The sequence below is a fragment of the Xiphophorus hellerii genome, chromosome 8 (genome assembly GCF_003331165.1).
Source record: "Xiphophorus hellerii strain 12219 chromosome 8, Xiphophorus_hellerii-4.1, whole genome shotgun sequence".
Classification (NCBI taxonomy): Eukaryota; Metazoa; Chordata; class Actinopteri; order Cyprinodontiformes; family Poeciliidae; genus Xiphophorus; species Xiphophorus hellerii.
The window spans coordinates 8,982,683-8,995,018 of NC_045679.1; positions in this window are offsets into that span (position 1 = coordinate 8,982,683).

Below are 12,336 nucleotides of genomic sequence, written 5' to 3' on the forward strand. Positions count from 1 at the left end.
AATAGACTGAACATTTGCAGCTCATTTTAACACATCACCTCAATTATAAATTCAACATTTCTGGACTCTTTGGAAAGGAACACTGAGTGCATTTTAATTTGGACCAATTACAAAGCTCTCCACATTTACTGGCACCGTAATCTCACACTGCGTAACAAAGTCCAGCCTTTAATTTCAGTAGATTGAGTAAATTGAGATAAAATTCTGCTTTGTACTAATAATTGTTTTTCTTTTCTTTTCATGCATATATATATATATATAAAGTTATATATATGGATTCAGAAACCTGGTCTTCTGAATCCTGTTTACATCTCACAAACTGAAACACATCAGCTGTCGTATTCCGATCGTCGACCAGAGGACAAAAGACAAAAACAGGATTCAGAACATCGGGTTCCAGAGGAAACTACTCCGTTTACACGAGACTAGAAGTTCTTAATGCAGCTTTCTGGAGTTTAATTAATGAACTTGGGACCTTTGCTGCATGCATGTTAACTGTAAATAAGTGCTAATATTATACAATCTTAAAAAAAGATTCATTTGGTGTTGCAAATTTTGTGATAAATTAATTTGCACTACAGAAAGTTCTATATTTACAGTACCAAGCAGGAAGACTGGAATCAACTAATCATATGATCAACATTGTAGAATACATAAACAGAATTTAAAAATTGATTGATTTTAGTGTTACACACAGCAGCAATTTCATTAACTTACAAGCCCAGGGGATGGAAATAAATTACATACCCATTCCTGATAAATTGAGGAAAATATGTTTTTAAAGTGCTCTTAGTCATTTTCTTCCTCATGTATAATGACTGACTTTCTCCTTAACGTATAATTGCAACAATTGTCGACTAAAGTAATGGGGATATTGCCGCAGCTGTTCAACTAATCAGCGTGGTTAAGTGCAAATCTGTGTCTTGTATGGTCCACTGTTTCATTCAGCAAAAAAAGCTATTCAACCTCTGACACTGAATCCCACTGAGCACACGTTTTTCTATCAAATTTAATGATTGTTGTTCCGGTTTTTCATGTTTTATGCTCCATGAGCTTGATTGGATCACACCTCTGTGGAAACAAACACATGCTTATCTTTTGTCAACGCTGTGAAATGAGCTCTCGTTTTACCCCAGCATGGTTCATCAAAGATGCCATTTCTCACCTAAAGCTCTGAATTTTTTATCTATCTCAAGGGGAAAGTAAAGCAGCCAGGCCACAGAAATGTCTCTTTTTGTGTACATTGCATTTGTGTGTTGAACAAGATGTAATGACATTGTCTGCTAGTTGCCATGGTGCCAGAAAGAGACCATGGATCATTTTTGAGAGTTTGCTTTTGTATTCTTTGTCTATGTCTTCCTTCCCACAACCCCCTCTTTTCGTTCTTTGTGCTTACTTCCATCTCTTGTAAATGTGTTGCACCAAGCAGTAAACTTCTTTTTAGCTACTGCTAAGGTAAGCAGCAAAATACAGAGCTGGGACAAAGGCAAGTCAGAGGAATTGAATATATTCTACAATAAGAACAAGTTACTGCAGTAGCTTCTTTTGGGTAAGCAGTGCAAGGCATTAGTTAAACAACAAGATAAACATGCTTGTTCCATTGTCATAGCAGCCTATCCCAGTCATAATAATGTGTTGTCTTTGTACTCAGACATTTTTCAAGTTCCCAGTAAATTCTTGTAATATGGGGAAAATTAAAAGTTGGAGTTTGTTTGCTGAGAAACTCTGAGTTTAGAAACAAGTTTGGCAGTTGCTTGCATAACAAAGCAAAATGTACTGAATAAACAAGTAGCACCATATGTTGCTTTTTTAAAGATATTCTTACTGCTTCTTGTTGATCCTGTCATGAATCTGGCAGCAATCAGAAGTTGGTTGTTTGGATGGCTTGTTTAAAAGGAAAGCTTCATAAATCAAATTCTCTTTCAAAAACAACATTTTGTAAAGTATGCAATATCATGGTTACCTCTGCATGATATTGCAATACATTGATGATTTAGTTTAGTGTGATCAAAATCTCAAAAAAGGAAGAAATCTGTTATGGGACAAAGTTTTTTGTGTACAGTGTTATCTGCTTGTAAAAATGCTCCACCGATTCTTGAAGCAAAATGTAACTTTAAGCACCACTGCTTTTAAATACCAGCATATCCAGTTCTGGGTATAGTCCCCATCATCCTGCAATGCATGATCTACATTCTGTGAGTGACTGACCATATTTCACTGCGATCCTTGTCCATTACTACTCAGTCATTAACCATGTTCACCTATGCCTGTCTAACTATCTCTGCCTGTGCTGTTCAGGAGAAAATCCCATTCCAGTCACAGCACAGGTGCCAGACCATGAGAAACTTCATGCAGACAAAATCCAGCATTTTCAAGTCAAGTCTTTGAGAACACGGTCCTGATTCCACCAGCCGAACCCCTACTCTTCGCCTGCTAGTTACTCTTACACACTCTGATTTAATACATTTTCCATCAGTGTCTGACTTCTGACTCGTCTCCACATGCCAGATTTTTGAACCTGTCACAGAGTGAAGCCCTTGTAAACCGAAACTGGACCGTTTCTTTGACTGCTCTAAATTTTTTCTCTAAGTCCAGTGTTACCAACCTGAGTGTATTCACTCATGTACAAAGTTTTACTTGTCTCTCTAGAGACTCCTGAGAAACATCCGCTCATGGGTCTCCCCTGAATTTTCCCTTCACATCTGGAAAACCCCCCAACAAGTAGATCAATTCTGATCTGGACAAGATTGTGCAGACCGGTCATATCTCAGTCACTCACTTCTAACTGCTCTATGTATCTTCAAAATACTTGTGATTTAGATCAGAGATCCATGACCAGTGTAACATTGGACACATGGGCAATTTTGTTTGGGCCTTTATTGCGTTTAGGCATAGAGTAGATATAAAATATTTTCTCAGCACTTTTAAAATACCCCATGTTTGAAAGTAAAACAAATATACTGTATATCTATCTATCCTAAATATTTCCATCAATAATTGTAGAAAATGTTGAATAGTGTCATTACTAAAATTGAACACTTCTTTGTAATTAATAAAGGCAGAAATTGGCTAAGGAAACTGCCAAGAGCCTGACAGCAGCACTGCAAGGAGCTGCAAAAAATGTTTACATTAATGCTAGTGATGAAAAGTCTCCTGTATTATCAATATGTCTGGATTAAGGTATGAGGTTGAAGGACAGAAGGATTGTTTTGATGGGTTTATCATGTTTTCGTTACTTATATGACAAAGAGAGGCATGCAGACCTTATAAAGTCACTAGGACAAATGTACATGAAACTTTACTGGTGTCAATAAAACAGAATTTCACTATTGTGGTGTTTCCACTAAATAAGAAACTCAATAAAGACCATATGTGAATAAGTTTGTTGTCTCGATAAATTCCCATCCTCCTACCACTTCCTGTAATCTTCGTCTTTTCTGGCAGCAGTAACATCTGGTTGTTGATTACACGGCGTGTGTGTTGCAAAGTATTTCCATTGCAGTTTTGTGAAATACACAAATTTCAATACAGACGAAAAATCATTTCACTATAGAGCAAAAACATTATCAAAAAATGTGAGTTTTTTCAATGTTGCTCTGTTTCCATTAAGCAAATTTATTTTCGTCATTCCAATTTGTGCAATTTTATGGTCAATGGAAACACAGCTACTGTAGTTTACTTGGTTTTCTTGCCATCTCTATGGGATAAGCATGGTGCCAAAAAGGCACAAAAAATGTTTTACCACATTTGTAAATGAAACATTGAGGCAATGGAGTTTGGTTTAAGAATGTCTGTTCTCAATATCAGTTATATTCTTGAATATTGTACTCTTGTTTTGTTTACTCTCATATCTTCAGCTGTTGCTTCTGGGTTATTAACTTTTTCTAAATATTAAATAATTAATTTGTTTGTCAGACTATTTTTCTGACCCACATTCCACTTTGAACTGTGCCGTGCATTCATTAAAAACCGGGAAAAAAAACAACAGTGCCGTTTCTTGGAATTGTTCTTCTGCTTGTAACAATGAACTGATTAGAACCTAAACTAGCTGAATGTTGTTTTCTTTCTTCCCTCGTCCTCTTTTTTCCAAAAAAACAAACCAAAGGTCATCATCAAATTTCAGTACCTCCAGCTAACTGAGAAACAATGACGACTTAGTCGACAGTGGGAGCTGTCAGACCTACGGGGTGTGTGACAAAGCAAGATGGAGGCCATGACAATCAATACTTCACTTGGCATGAGGCAATAGGCATTAAATACTCCTCTTTTTACTCCCCTAGGAACACAGCAACATATAAATCAAAACCCAATCACCCATGCACTCTTCTTACACATTCACACACATCCTTGAGGCTATACACCAGCTGTCCACCAGGAACCATTTAGTTTTAATCTTAATTGTCTCATTAATATAATTACTTAATATCCGGGTTTGTATGTTTTGAAGGACTTTAGTAAAGGTTAAAGGCATAAGGACAGTGCACAGTATGGATTAAGCAGGGAGGATATTTGCCTCACTCTGTCCATGTGAGTGTATGAGAAGGGGTCTTGCAAATGACTGTTGACAGTGCAGGGGACATTCATCAAGAAAACAAGCCAGATGAGCAAAGAGACCAGAGTTAGGGCTAAAATGAATCTCATAGAAACAAATCTAATCTAAGCACTGCCAGAGAACCCATTTATAACGTTAAGATCACAACATGCATCTTTAGAGAGGAGTTCAAGGGGGAGGGAAAAAAGACTAAGAGTCAGAGTCTGTGGAACACCAGCTGAATAAATAGGTGTCTCTCTTTGCTGTTTAAGTACAGGCTCTTGACGCATTATTGTTAAGGAAACAATATGAGAACATTACAAAGGAGTTATCTCAGCGTTAAAGGGCTTCCTGTCAATAAAGCTAGAAAATTTCTAGAGGTCTTAGTCTATTTATAAAACACAGCTTCATTCTTTCTGCACCAGCTACTCCCTAGGGGTAAGATGGTTGATATCAAGGAGTATCAGCATGCTCCGACAGCGACAGCAGGGGGGTCTCTGCAAGTAATGACTGAAAAAAGGGAAAAGCAAATCAAGCAATCCATAGAAATTTGTTACAACCTTTATTGATAACCTAAGGATAAAAAAAGAGAAAAAAACAACAACTAATAGTTTAACATAGAAGTTTTGCTGAAACAGTGATGTGTGGTAACTGGCACTGCCACTTATATGACTATTTCTTTTATACCTGTATTTTGCTTTAATGATCAAATGTCTATTTTTCCTCAAAAGACAAATATGTTTCTTTTGGTTTCTTATTTTTGTAGGAACAATTTCGGAAAAGCTGCTTTAAGTTACAGATGTTAAAAAAGATGGCACCTCTTCAGAATAGCTAGTATATCGAAATTGAACTGGAAGCAAACAAAATAAACCTCAGTTCAGTCAGTGGCTAAAATGTAACACAGAAGACTGCAACATGACCATTTCATTTACGAATAACTTGAATTTAACTGTACGTAATTATCAGTTTGTCTTGGTAAATTGGACTCATTTAGATATTAGGGCACGTTTAGTATTTCCCAATTAAATGTGATTAAAACAAAATGAAGTAAAACTGATTTGGTCAGCTGCACATAAAAAAAAAAAGGCACGGTCTGAGTCAAACATTAGTTGAAATGTTTCCATAAATACTTGTTCTGGGCAAAATGCTGCAAACAGACTTCTTTACTTTATAGAGTGCATTCACAGCAACTTAAAAAAAAAAAAGCAGTTTTTTTTTTTTGCTCATCAGTAGCTGCTGGATGTCGTCTCTTCAGCTTGTCATTGTGCCTGGTGCTTCTGTTTCTCTGGTTAAACTTGTTTATAGTCACCTAACTGGAAAACCTTCCATAATTTAGGGGACGCCTGCCTTTAAAAACTTTATATAACCCAGCTCATTTAGTGATAAGTCAAATGTTTAGCTGCCATGTCTACAAACTACTAACTCCAGTCAGGGGGCTTCTCTTTACACATAACAGTTTGAAGGGAAATTGTTGTAACTTTTGCTTGGATGTTAAAGAAGAAAGGATAAATTCCTCAAAGTTAAGCATTGACAGAAAATATGCATCAATATATCAATGGATTATGTCAACAGCAGACCTAGCAGTAAAGTTTGATGGCTATACAGCATCAACACATAAACCTAGTAGTGTATCTAGAAACTGCAACTACTTCAAGCAGTGCCACAAAAATATTGCAAATTTGCCAATATGGATAAAACTATGTTTAAAAAACAGTGTATGAAAAGAGTACTTCCTGTTTTGACAGTCATACCTTTATGTAGTAGAGAGAATGCAGTGAGTGTAGATCAAAGATGTAAACAATCATTCTGAAATGATGACGCCTCAATTTTCTACCAAATCTCCTGAAACAAGCATATGTTGCTGAAATCAAAACTGTTTACACTGATAGTCACTGACAGAGGAGGAGAGAATTGCAACCTAACACACAAAACAACAAGACAGCACAGGCTGAAACTCAACAGGAAAAGGTTTTAGAAAGACTTCTGCATTAGAAAATGTTGGCAAAAGTGGTGGTATGTAACACAATAGTACAGAAAGAAAGACTTGATAGATATTATAAAGATTGTTTGATTCATGGAGTCTGCAGAATTAAAACTGATGAAAATTTTGCAGTTGCTACAGCTAAATGTTATTCCACCCCCCAGGACTTTTGGGAAACATCTTCTGTGGACTAAGCAGATGAAAGTGAAACTTTTTGGGAGATATGGGGCCGTTAGTTCTGGCATAAAGCTAACAGTATTTCAGGAAACAAGTACCATACCGACAATTAAACTGGCCTGAGGAATTAATGACTTGACAGAACCAGAATGTCCAGCCATGAGTTTAGAATGCGTGGCATGCTGTTACATGAGCTTTAACAGTTTGTTTATGCTCTATTGTTGCCAATTTAAAACAATTCTGCAGGGAGTAGTGGCCTAAAATTCTTCATTTCTGATACTGACTGTCAGTTATCCGAAATGTTTCACACTTCTTCCATGGGTAACAAGACGAAAAAATGTTTTTAAAATGGGATTTTCTTAAAAATTTTTTTTACATGGGCCAGGATGGATTTGATGGTTTTCATTTGAAAATTGCATATTGTATTTTCTCAGGTTGTCTTCGTTTGATATCTAGTAGAAGGCCTTAAATTGCATGTAGCAATAGAATATCACAACTCTGTCTGAGCAAACTGTGAAACCTTAAATACATATTCACAAATATCCTGTATTGCAGCTAGTTTATTGGCCAAAAATAAATTATAAATAAATAAAAAATCTAATTGAGCTAAATAAAATGTAACAACATCTCTGTGGTTAAAGTGTTGCCCCATGTGACTCATACTGACAGAAAAAAAATGACTGACATCAACTGAAAAACTGTAAATACAAGCCGACAACAGATCCCTCTGGTCTGCACATTTATCAGTCATTTTAGATGCACTGTGCGAAGCTGATAATATTAAAAAACACTCTCACTCAAAGCACACTCTCTTGTGTATCTCTATCAAGCATAAAAATTGCGTTTTTGCCACTGAGGCAGAGAAACCAATTAAGAGAGGAAAGAGATTGAGGTGAGGTGCACAGAGGTTTTCAACAGTTATTATGTGCTTTAGAATTTAACTGCTGTGGATAAAAATAGAAATAAAATCTTTGAACTGTAACATTTAGTTTAAGCTTTGTAAATAGGGCAAGAAGTGTTGGGTTGAGGTTAAGTTGGAGTGTTAAATTTGAATGTGTTAATAAATTGTGTTTTGGCATTCATTAAACCCCAAATGGGTTAAAATACACAGCATAAAATGGTTGTACTGCATCCGTTAATCGCCTCCCTGGTTCTCATTTCATCCCCTGGGGTTTTCAGCTTTCAGTCAGATCCTTGAGTCAAGTTCTGTCAACCTGTTTTCATATTGTTCTACCCGTGACTACTAGTTTTTGTTTCTGCTTTGGACTCTGTTTCTGTTAGCTTTTGTTTTTTGTTGTTCATTTCCACATTCATGTTTGTATTCCCCACCAGATCTCCAGAAAGCCAACACACATGACACCATGGGCACTGCTTTTTTCCTTTAATATTTCTGGATTTGAAGATTCTCACTTCCTGTTTTGACAAATGTTTTTCACGGAATGTATTATTTATTATTATACTTCAAATCATTTCTTAAATGATTGGCTTATTTCATCCATCGTGTTTGGAAATGTGAAATCTTTCTTTTCATGTAGAAGAACAACTGTCAGTGAGAAAAGTAATAATACAAGGAAAAACAAAGCTTTCATTTCCAACTCAAAACTTTCATAAATTTTACATGTGCATGAACTACTTAGTAATAAAAATTTTTTTTTTTTTCTATAAAACTTCTATGCCATGTAATTAAGCTACACTTTGAGTATATATTAGAATGCATGTAGTGGCTCTCATGTTTATCATAATTTCCTGAATTTTATATGTAAAAGTCATTTATAAATAGTTGACCTTTCTTGATGTCTCTTGTTTAAGGGGTTATGTTTAATGTCATCCATTTATAGTGACAAGAAATAATATTCACACAAACTCGAGAATTTAAATTGAACTGATAATACACTGGAAATGTTTGAAAGATTTTACTTACATTCAGAAAGTAAAATATTTGGATTTATTACAAGAGATCGTTCTGATGAGATTTGTTTCTGCTGATTTTTTAAGTCACTTTAGCTTAAAAAATATTTTTATCACAGAAGTATTACACTTAAGTATTACACATTCACAACTATGGTTGCTTGTGCACTTTTTTTTAAACCAAACTTTTTTTTCCTTTTATCATATTTTCCATTAGCACTATATGAACAGCCATCTTCTTCAGGAACAACCTCTTTCTTTGGCTTAAGGTTATCAGAAAATTGGAACTCTACTTGTGAACGATGTCGATGGCTGTCTGCCCGACTGCTGTCAGGTCAGCAGTCTTCCCTACTTTTAGCAGTAACCATCATCATCAGAGTTAAAAGAAATAAACACTTACATATGTTTCACTGTGTGTGTAATGACTGAAGTAACCCAAACAGGTTTGATGCGTTTTTTAGCTTACTGAGGAGTGTTTTGGGAATATTCTTCAATATTAAGCACAGCGGTTACATATGAATAAAAGAAAGGAATATAAATGGTCAAAATCCTCTTGCTGAAGAGAGAAGAGTAGCAAAGTATTCATAAAAAAAAAAAGAATTCACAGAAAAAAAACTATCATAAGAAGCTAATTTAGCAATATTACCTCCAGTTGATCTGAGGTACCCTGATATGTTTTTTTTTCCCTCAGGACTGGATGTTGCTGCAGGCAAATTGAATCAAACCCTTTTTTTTTCTTCTCATCCTATTCTCGAGTGATGAAAATTGGCAATCATGTAATAATCCACTTATGAGTGTGCAAGCTTGCTTCACAACGTACTCAGCAGTAGTTTTCACTTCACAGGCCGCGACCACCTAAGGCTGCTCCATCATGAGTTCTTCCAGGCCAGTCGTAGACCTCTCATCTCGGAGCTTCCTGTGTAATCCCAGATCAAAGGTCCCGGGGTAACCGGGAATGGATCCTGTGGTCTAACAAGTACACTCTCCCGGATGGGAGAAATGAAACCCATTTTTCTTTATCTTGCCTCTGCAGGTTAGCGCAGTCAGTGCACTAAAAGATAGAGCCTGTCATGATAGTGCAGGCCTTGCTCACAGCAGAACTCACAAGAATGTAGGCCACCATGTCTCCCAGGATGTTTGATGTCTGTTTTCAATTCCCTGTTTTCATGCTCCCCAGAGAAACGTCTGATAAGCAAAGGAGTTGTGAATGAGTGTGCAGGATCTTCCAATGAAGCCAATATACTTCCAACTTTCCCACTTTTTGAATTTATGCTTATGTCACAGTCTTGTGTGACAGTTCCATCCATGTTGTTCAGTTATTTGGTTCTTGTTCTTTGAAGTTATTAAAGTGAACTTTTTTAGTTTTTTTAAGTCTGAAAATTACGAGTCACTTTCTAATTTTTGACAAGCATGCCTGCCTAGTTTTTCTTTCAGTAAGGCCACCATGCATCAATGTGGCATGAAGGCCACTGTCCTACGTTGAGATACTTTTCATGTTCAGAAAATCAGTTTGAGATGTTTTAGGTTTTGAGATTTTGCTCAATGTCTTGAGATATGGAATGATTAGAACAGGATACAGTGTTGTCCTAAAGGGTCAAAATGGTCAACAGTTGTCAATAATCACTTTGTAAAGGACCCAAAATTGCCAAGAAGCAAAATTCAGAGAAAGTATTTCACAGAGAAAGGTGGAAGTTGAAAAGGGAGATCGGAGGATAAAAACATGGACAAGGGTTTTGTGTCAACGTTCCAAGCCTTTAAACGGAATGCTGAGGAGATCACAAGTGATAAAAGAGAGGAGGTGGACCAATAAATAAAAGCCTGACAAAAAAAAAATAGAGACCACAATAGGGAACATCAGATGGAAAAAGACCAGACAGGCTCAATAATACATCAGTTCCTTTCTTCCCATGTTTTCTGGAGTCTCAAAGAACAAACAAATATGAACTGAGGACATGATGATGACATCTCTTTGAAAGGATTTCAGTGAGAACGAACATGCACCAATCGGCATTTCAACATCAGTGTCTCCGCTGAAAGAAACACTGACGGTATGAAAACGTATGGATCATTTCCAAACTGTGGCTGTTTTTTGTTGTTTTTTTTCCCCCCCGCTTCTTTCTTATTTTCTGATAGGAAGCAAACGGCTCGCTTTGTATAAATCTTCTCTCTATGTTTGAATGTTCCTTCCAATTTGTTTACAGAGTTCGACTCATTACAGAAGGGAACTATTTTCTACTTGACGTGGGCAGAATGCAGAGCCAAATTAGCACCCCTCCTGGAAATTTTACACTATAAAACATCTTCACCACAGCAGGTGGTATCACTTCCAGCAGGGTGCTAACAGTTTCCAAAGACACACTGTGAACCCTGGCACCACGAATAAATTGGGAACGAGATTGTAGCATGTCAAAGTGCCAATTTATCCAATAAATACAACGGCTAGTTTTCTTGATGCTGTACCGTACGCGAGCCAAGAATTATATTTTCATCTCATTTCCATGCATGGTTTGCTGTAGAAGAAAAATGTTGCAATGAACCTTCTTTTTGCTCAAAACAAACTCCTTGTTGGGAAAAAAAAAGCATATTTCTTACATAATGTTTTGAAATAACCTTTACACAAACCATACCATTTCATGTTTTTATATAGCACTTTGAGAAATAACACATGACTGAACAAAGTGCTAAAACAACAGGCAAAACAAAAAAAAACAAGCAAAAAAAATTAAAAATTCATAACAGTGAGGTGTTTTACGTTGAAGGAATTACCTTTCTCAGCCTTTCTCAGTATCAATTTTAGTAAATTATATTTTTGGCTGTTGCCACAGTGAAAAAAAAAAAAAGATTTATACTTCTTTTGTCAATTCTGATGTTTTCAATATCATGGCAAAATTATGAAAAAAACTTATCAAGCCTTTACTCTCCATCTCCATCCATGGGATATTAAGTTTTAGAAAGTCTTAAGTTTAGATGTACTTTGTTATAATTCAAATAAGGTGAAGATTTGTGAACATGGATTGCTCAGCCCATGTTGCTTCGGTGATAGCCACTAACTAACAGATAACAAGTAGAATTTGGGATTGCATTCTGTTACCACTATAAATGTTAAGTTGAAATCTGTTGTGAAGCTCTTCATTTTATTTTCTCTTCTACTCTAAAAGAATGAGTTTCTTTGTAGCTGCCCGGTGCATGAAAACGCATTTCTGTTCATATGAAGTGACAAATGATTCTAAAAGGTTGCGATTAGCCTTTCACTTTCCATTTCCTCCTTACAAACTCTGAATGTCCCACCTGACACACTTTCACTTTACCAATCGATTTAGCCCTGCAGGTAGGATAAGAGTGCCATGGTGGCAGGATGAAGCCCTTCCTCAGGGATATGATCATGATTGTAGCTAAGACGGAGAAATTACACCTTGTTAAACAATTTGCAGTTCGAATGGCCTCCAGGCTCAGAAGGGGGCAGTTCTGATTGGAGGACGGACTGTTCAAATCCGCGGAACACCCGAGGAAAGTGAAAGGATAACACTTTTCCTCTGGTCAACACCCACGACTGAGAAAGGTTCCTAAAAGGATCTTACAGACTTTGAACGTCACGAGGCCCAAAACGAAACACAACTTTGTAACGTTGTCAGTGCTATCAATTTTGCTGAATGCTGTGGGAGTCGGTTTTAAAGACTCATGTCTGTGACTAATCATCCCTGTCCTTGGTCACAAATGCTCTTTTAGCCAAAATATGTTT